Source organism: Trichosurus vulpecula, chromosome 1 (genome assembly GCF_011100635.1).
Source record: "Trichosurus vulpecula isolate mTriVul1 chromosome 1, mTriVul1.pri, whole genome shotgun sequence".
NCBI lineage: Eukaryota > Metazoa > Chordata > Mammalia > Diprotodontia > Phalangeridae > Trichosurus > Trichosurus vulpecula.
In genome coordinates this window covers 378,841,106-378,854,008 of record NC_050573.1, presented here as the reverse complement: position 1 = coordinate 378,854,008, position 12,903 = coordinate 378,841,106, and positions in this window count along the sequence as shown.

The following is a 12,903-nucleotide window of genomic DNA, read 5'->3' as shown; positions in this document are numbered from 1 at the left end:
TTAACCTAGATCAGAAATGAAACAAGGTCAAGAGTGGAATACAATCTTACCATGCTATAGTACAGTGAGAGGACATAAAAACACAGCTCTATTACTGATCTTAAGCTGAATCAGAATCTTTTAGACTCACAGAGTTTGGAGGTAAAAGTACCTCAGACATCAATTATAACAGATAAAGAAACTGAGGCCCAGCAATAATAATTGAATTTCATAAGTTCACATAGACAGCAAGTAATAGAGTTGGGATTCACATTTGTTGTTCAATTGTGTCCAAATCTACATGACGCCATGGACTTACTCCATGGGGTTTTCTTGGCAAAGACACTGGAGTCATTTGCCATTTCCTTCTCCAGCTCACTTAACAAATGAGGAAACTGAGGCAAACAGGGTTAAATGACTTTCCTAGGGTCACGCAGCTAGTGAATGTCTAATGCAAGATTTTAATTCAGGTCTTCCTGACTCCAGGCCCAGCGCTCTATCCACTGTGCCACTTTATTAATTTCATCTTAATTAAAAACTTTGGAGCATGCATAGACCTTCTACAACTGGTTCTAGTTTGCTAACTGCATGGTTGATAACATCCTCTTTTTTTGGCTATAGTTGAGAAACTGGAACCGGGGGTGCCTTCAAAAGGATTTAGTCAGGCTCAGCCTTCTCCTGTCTTAGTAGACCCCTATACTTGGTGTGACCCTTCACTGATGGTGTCCCATGAGAGACAATGTTCTAAAGAAAGAGCACTTTGACTATCTCCTTCTGAGGTTGTCATGTGATCCCATGAAAACAAGCCTTGGTCCTTTGTCTCAGCATTTGTTCATATTTTAGATAGAGGAACCATAGGTTAAAACTTTAGGAGTTTTCTAAGTTCAAGTGAGCGAGCCATCTGGGTGTCTGGGAGTTTCAGGAGTCCAGGTTTTGCAGTCAGCCAGCCCAGCATCAGTCTTCCCAAACTGAGAAGTAATCTTTGGATCCAACCTCATGGTGATTGAGAGAGGACTCATCTAGTAGTAATGTTGTATTTGGATATGAGCTTGGTAGGACAATGATATGTAAAATCTGGGCTAAGTCTGAGCCCACTCTCCCTAATGTAGGGAAGAATTTATCCCCAAGATGTTGGGGAGAAATGGTTGTGCTTTTATTACTGCTGTACCTTTGAAGTTATTATCCCTTTGTAAGAGCTAATTGAAACAGAACCAGGTCACTGTTTGGTAACATGGCAGGGAAGTGGGGGAGAGAGGGAGGAGTTAAAATCAATTGGGACTCCATCTAATAACATTAAAAATGTCCCATGCGGGGCAGCTAGGTGGCACAGTAGGTAGAGCACCAGCCCTGGAGTCAGGAGGACAGGAGTTCAAATCCGGCCTCAGACACTTGACGCATGTACTAGCTGTGTGACCTTGGGCAAGTCACTTGACCCCAATTGCCCTGCCAAAAAAAAAAAGTCCCCTGCCTTTCAAAGTACCCCCATTTGAACCCATAGGGTAGATGTAGACAGCCTGGCTGTAAGAGACCCTGCCCAACACATGCTTGCTACAAATGAATGTCTTTAAAGCCAGGGTTCTAATCATTTGGTGAACTCCATTTACTTCACAAATAGGGAAACAGAGGACAGGGGGAGTTAAATGACTTGCCCATGGTCATACTATGAATAGCTCAGACTAGAATCTAGGACCTATTTGCAGATATCCACCCAGTCTAGATAAGGAGAAACATGGAGGACCATTTAAAACCATGTGGGATGTGGGCTCTGACTTTGGACAACCAGGATAAACATAGCCTCACTAAGTTGTTTTCTTTTTCTGACTCTCCGATTCCTCAAAGTTAATTTCTCAGAGCCTGAACATTTCATTGTAAATTTCATCATGAGTGTCATAAAGGATTTCATTACGTTTGTTATTGTGCCTATCGCAAGATGTAACTTCTTCTTTGACTCACTAACAACCCTTTCTCTCCCAAAGCATATTGACATCTCTGCCAGTTTTAAATGATCCTGTTTTTCAGCCTTTAGGCATCAATGATCAGTTGGAATAATGATGCATCCTTTTATTGGCATAACACTTTTAACTCTCTGAAGCATTTTTACACTATTCTCATCATTTTGTTCTCTTGAGGTGAGTAAGGCAAGTATTTATATTCCTCGAACAAATGAGGAAAGCTAAGGCTAAAAGAGTTCATAGAATTAGGTTACAACAGTTAGTTAGTTGCAAAGCTAAGGTAACACATTTAGTTCACTGCAAAGCTAGGACTAGGCCCCTAGGACTAACTTCCAGTACCACACTCTTTCCACTAGGCTTCACTGCCCTCTGTCCTCAAGTCATAGAACCAAAGAGTGTTAAAGCTTCAAGGGGACTCGAAGACCATCTAGTGTACCCCTCCCCCTACATTTTAAAATTTATTTATTTTTAATTTATGAAATAAAACAAGCATTTCCATAACATACTAGATTAGAATAATAAAAATATGATTGCACATCAAACTGCAAATCTATTATGTACAACTTGCTATTCCTTTTAAATATATAATAAATTTATTGTGTAATTTCTTTTTTCTTTTTTTCTTCCGCCCCCCCCACCTTAGAGATGGCTATCATTAGACACAAATATGTGCGTGTGTGTGTGTGTGTAAAATCATTCTATACATACTTCTATTTATCAGTTCTTTCTCTGTGTGCAGAATGTGTCCTTTGTAGCTAATTTTGATATCCATAGTAGTCAAAGTGACCTAGTCACTCAAAGTTGTCCTTAAAATAATCTTGCTATAACTATAAACAACGTTCTCTGGATTTTGCTTATTTTGGCCTTCATTATTTTGTGCAAGTCTATCCAAATTTTTCTAAAATCGACAATCTCATCATTTCTCATAGCACAGAAGTATTCCATCACGATCATATACTCTAAGACTCAGATATATAAAAGCCACATAGCAGGTCAGTGGCCTAGCTAAGACTAAAATCCAAGCATCCTGCCATCTAGCTCAGCCTCCTTTCCACATTACTAGCCACGTCTCTCTACTTATCATGTTTCCACTTACCAGCTTTAATATGTACATGACTTCACAGTAATAGAATAAAGCTACTCAGAGTAAATAACAAAAATAATTATATAGCACCAAAGGTTCACAGGTGGCTCGATGGCACAATGGATAGAGCACCAGGTCTGGAGTCAGGAAGACCCAAGTTCAAATCCAGCCTCAGACACTTACTGGCTGTGTGACTTAACCCTGTTTGCATCAGTTTCCCCATCTGTAAAATGAGCTGGAGAAGGAAATGTGAAACCACTCTAGCATCTTTGCCAAGAAAATCCCAAGTGGGGTCATGAACAGACTGAAATGACTGAACAACAAACTAAGGTTCACAAAGCAATTTACATATATTATCTCATTTGATCCTTCGGATAAGCGCTATAATCCCAATTTTACAGATGAGACTGACAGAGGTTAAAGGACTTGCCCAGAATCACACAGTATCTTAAGCAAATTTGAATTTAGGTCTCCTAACTTCTAGCTCACCATACTACCCCTCCCCCCCACACACACACACATATAGCACACGCACTTTTATGATACATGACGTTTGTATAGAACTTTCGACATAGATGATCTCTTTTGAAGCTCAGAACAATCATCTGAGGCAGATAATCCAGATATTGTTAGCCCCATTCCACAGGTGAAGGAAACTCAAACCGAGAAGGGTCATAGCTGCTAAGTGGCTGAGACAGCATTCAAACCAAGGTCTAGTTTTTTAATCTGCTCTACTGGCTGTTCTAGAAGTTTGCCAAAATTAATAATAATAACAACAGTAATGTAATGCCATCTCCCATCTTTGCATTTAGACTGTTCCTTAGATAAGTGCTCATTTCTAATGCTTTTCAAATAATGAAATTCAGTCTTCCCACCCAGCATCTTCATCAGCTTGTACACTGTTCAGCAAGTATAGCGGCTTCCTGATTGATTGTTAATAATTATTTTCTGTGTTATATTTTAGGCCATTTAGCAAATTTTATTGATTTACACTTCTTTGTAATTAGCTGGTGATTAAAATATCTTTTTATGACCCCTTTGAGATTGGCTTTGTAAAGAACCAAAAATATTTCCCCCAAAGGATACGCTTAAAACACAGTTACACATTGCTTCAAATGAGCACTAAACTCTGCCGTTGGTGAAACAATGGCTTCATGAGCAGCTGCTTTTTAATCATTCTTGCTTCTGAGGTCAACCAAATAAACAGCGAGGGACCAGTTTTACACCCAGGTAGCAGGTTTGGCAGCCACCTACATGACGTAATTTGGAGAGCTCTGAAAGATGCTGTCTACACAAATATAGCAACACCACCAACTTGTTACCTGTCTGTGCTAAGATACTGAGTGTCCCTTACCAAAATCCAAATATGGTATACACTGGATATGGAGTCTAAGGACTTGACTTTGGATTCTTGCTCTGCCATTTACTGACCTTGGAGAGCTCTGTGGGCCTCAGTCTCATCATCTGTAAAATGAAGGGGATGAACTAGATCATCTCCAAGGCCCTCTCTGGCTCTAAATTATATGAAATATATTATCTGGAAAGATAATCATCAAGCCATTATAGTTTATTGCCACATTAGCATAAATTAGCCTATCATATGAGCTAGTCAGTTACCTAGCAAGGCTCTGAAGAATGGGACACAAGACAGGTAAGTCTTGATAGGTGACCATAAAAGTCAAAAAAATCTAAAACAGAGGTGTCAAACATGGGCCCCCCCCAGTGCAGCCCCAACTAGATTAAAATGTAATTGGCATATATTTGACAAAATAAATAAAAATACAATGGAAGAGAAATATTATTCATACGTGGTTTTCTAAGTTAATATATGTAGCCCACAGGGATCTTTATATATGGTTTAGTAGCCATTTCTATTTGAAATTGTTGGCTAAGAACAAAACTCAAAACTAAAGAAATTTAGGAAGAAGTTTATTAAGTCATCTGGCAGATGGGAGAACCAAAATAGATTGCGTGCTCTCCCCAAACCTCTAAGAGTTACACATTACATAGAGCAAGGAAACAGTCATATGATTGGTTAATACATAATAAGTTTCCATATAAGGCATATAGATTAAGTTTCACATAGATTAATTAAAATGTAGGAAACGAGAAATTAACTGGAACTTTCAAGCACCAATCTTTAGATCCCCTGAAGTTTTCTGGGGTCGACATGACATGGAGTCCTAAGTTAAGCATTCAATTAGTCTGGTCTCTAAGCAATACAGGTCTGGTTTATTACTATGCAAATCTAGATTCAAGCAATGAAATAATTAATAATTTTACACACAAGTTTTATAGCACTGGTCTAAAGTGTGGGATGCTGCTCAGGACAAGTTAAGTGGAAGCATCCCAGAAGCAGCACAAAAATACTGATGGCACACTAAGAAGTAGAGGGGACCAAAGAGACAGAAGGGGGCAATGAACAGGAGACAAAGCAAGTAAGGAATGTGTGAAGATTAACTTTGCCTGCTTCTCAATATTGAGACAAAGACTCCAGAAAGAAGAAAGTCAACTGATAACCAGTATGGCAAGTTACCTATGAGCCCAGAAGACACTTGAATTTTGATCTGAAAAGGGCTAGGAGCCTATCCGGGTTAGCCTAGGGGTACCCGTGTCAAAGCCCTTTACACTGAACACAATAAAACTCAGTAGCAATGACTCAATGTGACTTCAGCTGATTCTAATATTCTTAAGTTCTACTTTTTTAGGAAGCTTTCAGTCATAGAATCAAGAGGTGGAGTGGACCTCTGAGGCTGTCCAGTGCCATACCTGAAACAGGAATCCCTACTACAGCACCCTGACAAATGGTCAGCAGCTCCATTTTTTTTAGAGGAAAATAGATTCTTAGATTTGAAATAACATCTTCCCCTCACCCCACTCTCCACTTCCCTCTTCCCTCCTTCCCCTCCCCTCCCCCTTTCCTCTTCCCTCTCCCCTCCTCCCCCCTTCTCCTCTTCCCTTCCCTCCCCTTCTCTTCCCTCACCCCTCCTCTCCCCTTCTCCTCTCCCCTCTTCCCTCCTCCCCCGCTCTCCTCTTCCCTGTCCCCTCCTCTTCTCTCCCTCTTCCCCCTTCTCCCCCTTCCTCTCCACTCTCTCCTTGCTCCCTCCCATAGAAACCTAATTCCTATCATCAGAAGAAACAAGATGCATCTGGCACCAGTATCTAGAGGAGACTAGGAAAAAAAAATAAAGACTGCAGGTAAAGCAATTAGGAAATGTTTATGGTAATCCCAATGTGAGGTGATAAGAAGCTGATGGTGATTTTTTTCAACCACATGTCTAGTGTGAAAGCCAGCTTTAAATACCAGAAGAGCACTTTAAATATGGGACTCTCAGCTACCTGTACCCATTCCCCCTTCCTCCACTACCACCACCACCACCACCATAATGTGCTTTTCTTAGTTTCCAAGGTTCTGTCTCCAGAATACAAAGACAGAAAAAAATCCATCTGATTAAAAGGCAACAGAACATAATGGGCCCTTTTCTTCTATCTATTCTGTCATCAAGTCTGATTAGTTTTCCCTCAAAATGTCTCATATGTGTCCCTTCCCCTCTATTCCTGCTATCCCCATCCCAGTTCAGGTTCTCATGACCTCATAGCTGAATTATCCCTCAATGGGCTTCCAAAGGAAGGAGGCTGCCTCCTTATCTCCAGACTCTACCCTCCCTAATGCATCCTTGGTCTTCCTTAGATGCCATTTTTATCATGTTACTCCCTTTGCGGGTCAAGATACTTGTGGGACTGAGGAGGGGTGAGTTAAGCCCCCACAACTCCCAAGACACAAGCTAGGACTATTGCAAATGAGAAAACTGTGGTACAGACCTGAGGCACCTCAGGTGGATTGATCTGGGTCCCAGCTGTAGGCCCTTTGAGCAAGAAGAGTCTAAAATCTGCTTTCAGAGCTAGGAAGGGGGAATTCCTAAGACCCTAGGGAGCCTTCCAGCTTGCTGTTTTTCATTTCCTTGCCTTAGGCTTTTATCTGTTTTTATCTTCCTATGCTTTTACCTGAAGGCCCTAGAATATATTTTTAGTAAAAGGACTATTTGAAACCCCTTAAGTGATGCAGTACATCAAATGTAGACTAGCACATTCAAGCCTCCTCCTGTAATACATACACATAAAACCTCATAGACGTAGTTCCCTTCAGCCTCTTCCATCAAGCTTGCTTTTGATTTCCTATCACAGGCATTTCCAGGTATACCATATGTAACACACACACACACACACACACACATACACACACACACACACTGAGCACCCCCTAGAGAGAATCCGGACTGTCGGGGGAGAAGGGTTTAATGGTTTCACTGGCACACTGATTGCTTGGTTATTTGTCATATCACCATGAGCACAGGGTCCATGTCTAACTTTGTTTTTGTATCTTGCCCAACAATTAGAACATTAATTTGCACCCAACAGTAAGGGGTTTGTTTTTTGATGTTTGTTTATTTGAGGTTTATGGTGAATTATATGGTAAAATACTCATTTGAGAAAATGAGGGCAGAGTGGTATGGGAGGATTAAAGAGAGAAAAAGGAAGTTAGGAACATCTGCTGTGATGAGTGGAGTAGAGAATCAATTAGGAGGAGTAAAAAGATTGCCTTGCTGAAGTGAGAGTCCAAATGAGATGAGATTACATTAATTTGCCATTGAACCATTCAACAAGGTTGTGTGACTTCCTGAAACTCCATCCTAGGACTAGGGAAGAGGGTTTGGTCTTCAGCAGACAAGGAATTCAATATCATTGGGATGCGAATATGCTAACCTTTGAGAAGTGAGTTTAAGCAGAGTATCAGCAGATGGACAGAGATCTGCTGAGAACAGCTAGTGATTAGATGGTGTGGCATAGTATTGTGTCCTCGGAAGTCCTGAGAAGTCCACTTCACAGAACCGTGAGCAGGAAAAGATAAAGTCCAGTGCCTCCAAAAGCCTAGTCAGGAGGCAGAAGATAGTAGTGTCTCAGGGCTCATGTGGAAAAGATCTGAGGGGAAGGAGGTCTACACACACACACACACACACACACACACACACACACACGCACACACGCACACACATACACATACAAATTCCCCTATTCAATATACTCCATTGGCTTCCTATTGCCTCTAGGAGCAAATACAGAATGCTGTGTTTGGCATTCAAAGTCCTTCATAACCCAGCCCCCTCCTACCTTTCCAGTCTTCTTACATCTTACTTCTCACCACATATTTTTCCAACCAGTTACTTACCTCATAATATATTTTAGCCTGAAAATTCCCTTAATGCAAGTCTTTGGGTTATAGGAAAGGAACCACTTCTCCAGCCTAATCAGTTTTGTAAGTTCTAAATCTAGTATATTAGGGTTACTTAAAGTGAAAGATGCAGCATCTTTCCCTTTTCCACACAGCATTAATGAAGGTGCTCCCTTGACTTGGTTTTATTGCATTATAGTCCTAATGAAATGTTGCTGAGCAATAGTGCCAAATTTTAAAAAGAAGTCTTATGATTCATAAATAATTGCAAGCTCTTTTTAAAGTTTATAGCCCTTGAGGGTCACACTCAATAAATATTGTTCACTTACTCTCTGATTGAATAAGGTCCCAGAAATTGATTCTTATTGGTACCTGCTTGAAACCATCACTTTAGAGCAGAACTTCTTTTTTTTGGAGGGGGGAAGGCAAGACAATTGGAGTTAAGTGACTTGCCCAAGGTCACACAGCTAGTAAGTGTGTCAAGTCTCTGAGGCTGGATTTGAACTCAAGTCTTCCTGACTCCAGGGCCAGTGCTCTACTCATTGTGCCACCTAGCTGCCCCCAAGAGCAGGACTTCTTAACCTAGAGTCTGGGGATTAGGTTTTTTTCTTAATATTTTGATAAATGTATTTCAATATAATTGATTTACTTTCTAATCCTATGCATTTTATTTTGTGCATTTGAAAATGTTATTCTAAGAAAGAGTCCCTAGGCTTCAGACTGCCAAAGAGGTCTGTGACCTGAGGAAAAAGGTCTAAGGCTCCATGCTTTATAGCCTTTGTGCATCATGATGGTCTCTAAAATATGGCAGCCCTTGGTCAGACCTTTGGGAGAAAATTCATTTCCCAAGTATGAGAAGAACACTGCTAATTGTGTTGTCAGCACAGTTATGATAACTATCCTGATAATATTTCAGTGTGGACAGAACCAGCTTCAATTCAGTTTAAATTGATATTTATTAAACATCTACTATGTGCCAGGTATCATGGATTCAAAGACAAAAAAATGAAACAGTCCCTTCCTTTAAAAAACTACTGGGAGCTTATACCTTGTACACAGATCTGTAAATACAAAGTCTATTCTATGTAATAGAAGGTAACTTCAAAACAGAACACCAACTAGGAGGGTAGGGAAAGTCAGGAAAGGCCTCCTTTAAGAGGTGATGCCTGAGCTGTGTTTTCAAGGAAGAATATGGGATTCAAAATGGGGTAAGAAAGGACAACATTCGAGACAGGAGGGACAGTTTGTACAAAGATATAGAGGAAAGAGAGATAATATTACGTTCAGAAAATAGTATTGCAGTTTGATGAGAACAGAGACCACCTAAAGGGGAGTAAAATTAAATAATACTGGAAAGATAGGTGGGAACCAGATTATAAAGGACTTTAAAAGTCAGACTGATGATTTTGTATTTTAGGTGAGAGGTAAGAGAGGGCCTCTGAAGATTTTTGAGCATAGCCTTGTCATAGTCGGATCTGTATTTTAGCAATATCACTTGGATGCTGTGTAGAGAGAATAGATTGGAAAACAAAGAACCTGGAAGCAGGGACTAATTAATAGGTTATTTCAAAGGTCTACATGAAAGGTGATGAGGGCTTGTACCCGGGTGGTAGCCGTAAAAGTGGAGAGAAATGGATGGATGCAAGAAATGAAAAGATCTTTTTTTTAAGTATCTACCATGTGAAAGGTTTATATCATAAATAGTAACTCACATTTAAATAGCACTTTAAGGTTTATAAAACGCTTTCCAAGAATCACCCTTGTACGTACTATTATTACGTACATTATTTCCATTTTACATGTAATTTAATTTCTGCCCAAGCTGAGTGAAGTAGGGGCAGCCCTGTGCTGCATATGTGAAAGAAGACATGAGCCCGGACTGATGGAGAGTAGGCTGCACTATGTATATGCAGGCATAGGTATGCCTGCGTAAGAAATGGAAAGTTGTTTTTTTTAATCAGAGTTTTTTGGGGAGAACATAAATGTGTGGTTCAAGAGGAGCTACAGGAAGGTCAGAAGTTCGACAAGTTGAGGCAACTAGGTGACGCAGTGAGTAGAGCACCAGCCCTGGAGTCAGGAGGACCTGATTTCAAATCCTGCCTCAGACACTTGACACACTTACTAGCTGTGTGACCTTGGGCAAGTCACTTAACCCCAATTGCCCTGCCTTCCCCCTTACAAAAAAAAAAGAAGCTCAACAAGTAGATCTGAGATATAATATGCATAGAGATAATAACTGAAACCAGGGCAGCTGATGGGATCACCAAATCAAATAGTGTAAAGGGAGAAGAGGGCCTAGGACAAAGCCTTGGGAGACTCCCAGCGTTAGGGGGTGTGATCTAGATAAAGGTCCAACAAAGGAGGCAGAAAATGAGTGGTCAGATGGATAGTAGAACCAAGAAAGAGAAGTGTTACAAAAATCAAGAGAAAGGCGAGTATCCAGAAGAGAATGATCAACAGTGTCAAAGGTCAAGAAGGATGAGGATTGAGAAAGGTCAATTGGATGAGGCAATTAAGAGGTCATCATCAGTAACTTTGGAGAGAGAGGTTTCCATTAAATGATGAAGTCAAAAGCCAGACTGTGGAGAGTTAGGAGAGTGAGACAAAAGGAAGGGGAGGCACCTACAGCAAACAGGCTTCCCAAGGAGCTTAGACACGGAAGGGAGGAGAGGAGAAGCATAAGCAACACGAGCACAAGGAAGCTTTGCTCAGCTAAGTTAACATTTCCTTGCTAAATATATGTCCCCTCCTATGACTGAATAAACTTCCTTTTATTAATTGTTAAATGGACTATGAGTTTTTCCTTTCATTCCAATGTTAAACCTGAGTTGCTAGACTAACCTCAGTCAGGCTTGACCTATCATATTGTATGATGTGACATGACATGATATATGATATGGTATGATATGATATGATATGTTATATATATTATAGTATTATATCATATTTTATTATATAATTTCATATTATATCATATTTTATCATATATCTCACAGGAGCTCAAGAATGCCTCCATTGTCCATCTCTACAAAGGAAAAGTAAATAGATCGATCTGTGACAATCACAGGGGGTTGTCTCTCTTAGTCATTGCTGGCAAGATTCTTGCCAGAATCCTCCTTAACAGGTTGATCCTTCACCTGGAAGATAATCATCTAGCTGAGAGCCAGTGTGGCTTCAGAAAGGGCTTAGGAATGGTTGATATGGTTTTTGCTACCTGACAACTCCAGGAGAAATGCCAGGAGCAGAACAGAAGTCTATACACATTTGTTGATCTGACATGGCAAAATTTGGGTGCCTGGAAAAAATTCATCAGTATTGTATATTAGTTTCATGATGACATATGTGCATGGGTTCTGGATAAAGTACAATGCTCTCACTGTTTCCCGGTCACCAATGGAGTGAACCAAGGCTGTTTGCTTGTTCCCATGCATTTTAGTATAATGTTTTCAGCAATATTGTGAATATGCCTTCAACAAGGATGAAAATGATGTCAAGGTCAGCTACTGATACGTTATTTAACTTGAAAAGGCTACAAGCCAAAACCAAAGTAGAGGGACAGTTGGTACATGATTGTCTTGTTCACAGATGATTGTGCCCTCAATGAGGGCAAGATGCAATAAAGTATGGATCAGTTCTCTGCTGCTTGTGATAATTTTGGCCTAACAATTAACACCAAGAAAATGCAGGTTTTCCACCAGCCAGCACTACACCATCCATATGTGTTACCATCAGTTATAGAAAGTGGAGAAATTTGCTGTGGATGAGTTCCCTTACCTTGGCAGTATACTTTACAGGGATGGATAAATAGATGATGAGGTTGACACATAACATTGCTCCGAAAGAAAGTGGGAAAGAAGAGATCATAACAAATGGAAAAGGATACACACGTACAAAAATATTTCCAACAGCTCTTTCAGTGGTGGAGAAAAATTGGAAATTGAGGGGATGCCCATCAATTGGGGAATGGCTGAACAAGTTGTGATATATGAATGTAATGGAATACTATTGTGTTACAAGAAATGACAAACAGGTGGATTTCAGAAAAACCTGGAAAGACCTACATAAACTGATGCTGAGTAAAGTAAGCAGAACCAGGATAACATTCTACACAGTAACAGCAACAGTGTGTGATGACCAACTTTGATAGACTACCTCTTCTCAGCAATATAATAATCTAAGATTATTCCAAAAGATTCATGATGGAAAATGCTATCCACATCCAGAGAAAGAACTATGGAGTCTGAATGCAGGTCAAAGAATACTGTTTTCTCTCTCCTTTTTTTCTTTCTCATGGTTTTTCCCTTTTGTTCTAATTCTTCTTTCACAGATATGGTTTGTTTGGGTTTTTTAAGTGTATAAGAGAAAGAGGTATTAGGTTACCTGCCAACCTGAAGATCTACAGAGCTGTTGTGCTGACCTCAATGTTGTATGCCTTTGAAACCTGGACAGCCTACCAGTGACATGCCAGGAAACTGAATCGCTTTTATTTGAATTGTCTTAGGAAGATTCTGAAGATCACCTGGCAAGATAAGGTAGCAGACACTCAGGTCTTTCCTCAAGTTAACTGCCAAGCATTCCAACTCTATTGCAGAGAGCATAACTCTGATAGGCTGGCCATGTAGTTTGAATACCAACATGTTTGTCCAAAAGACTTGGAT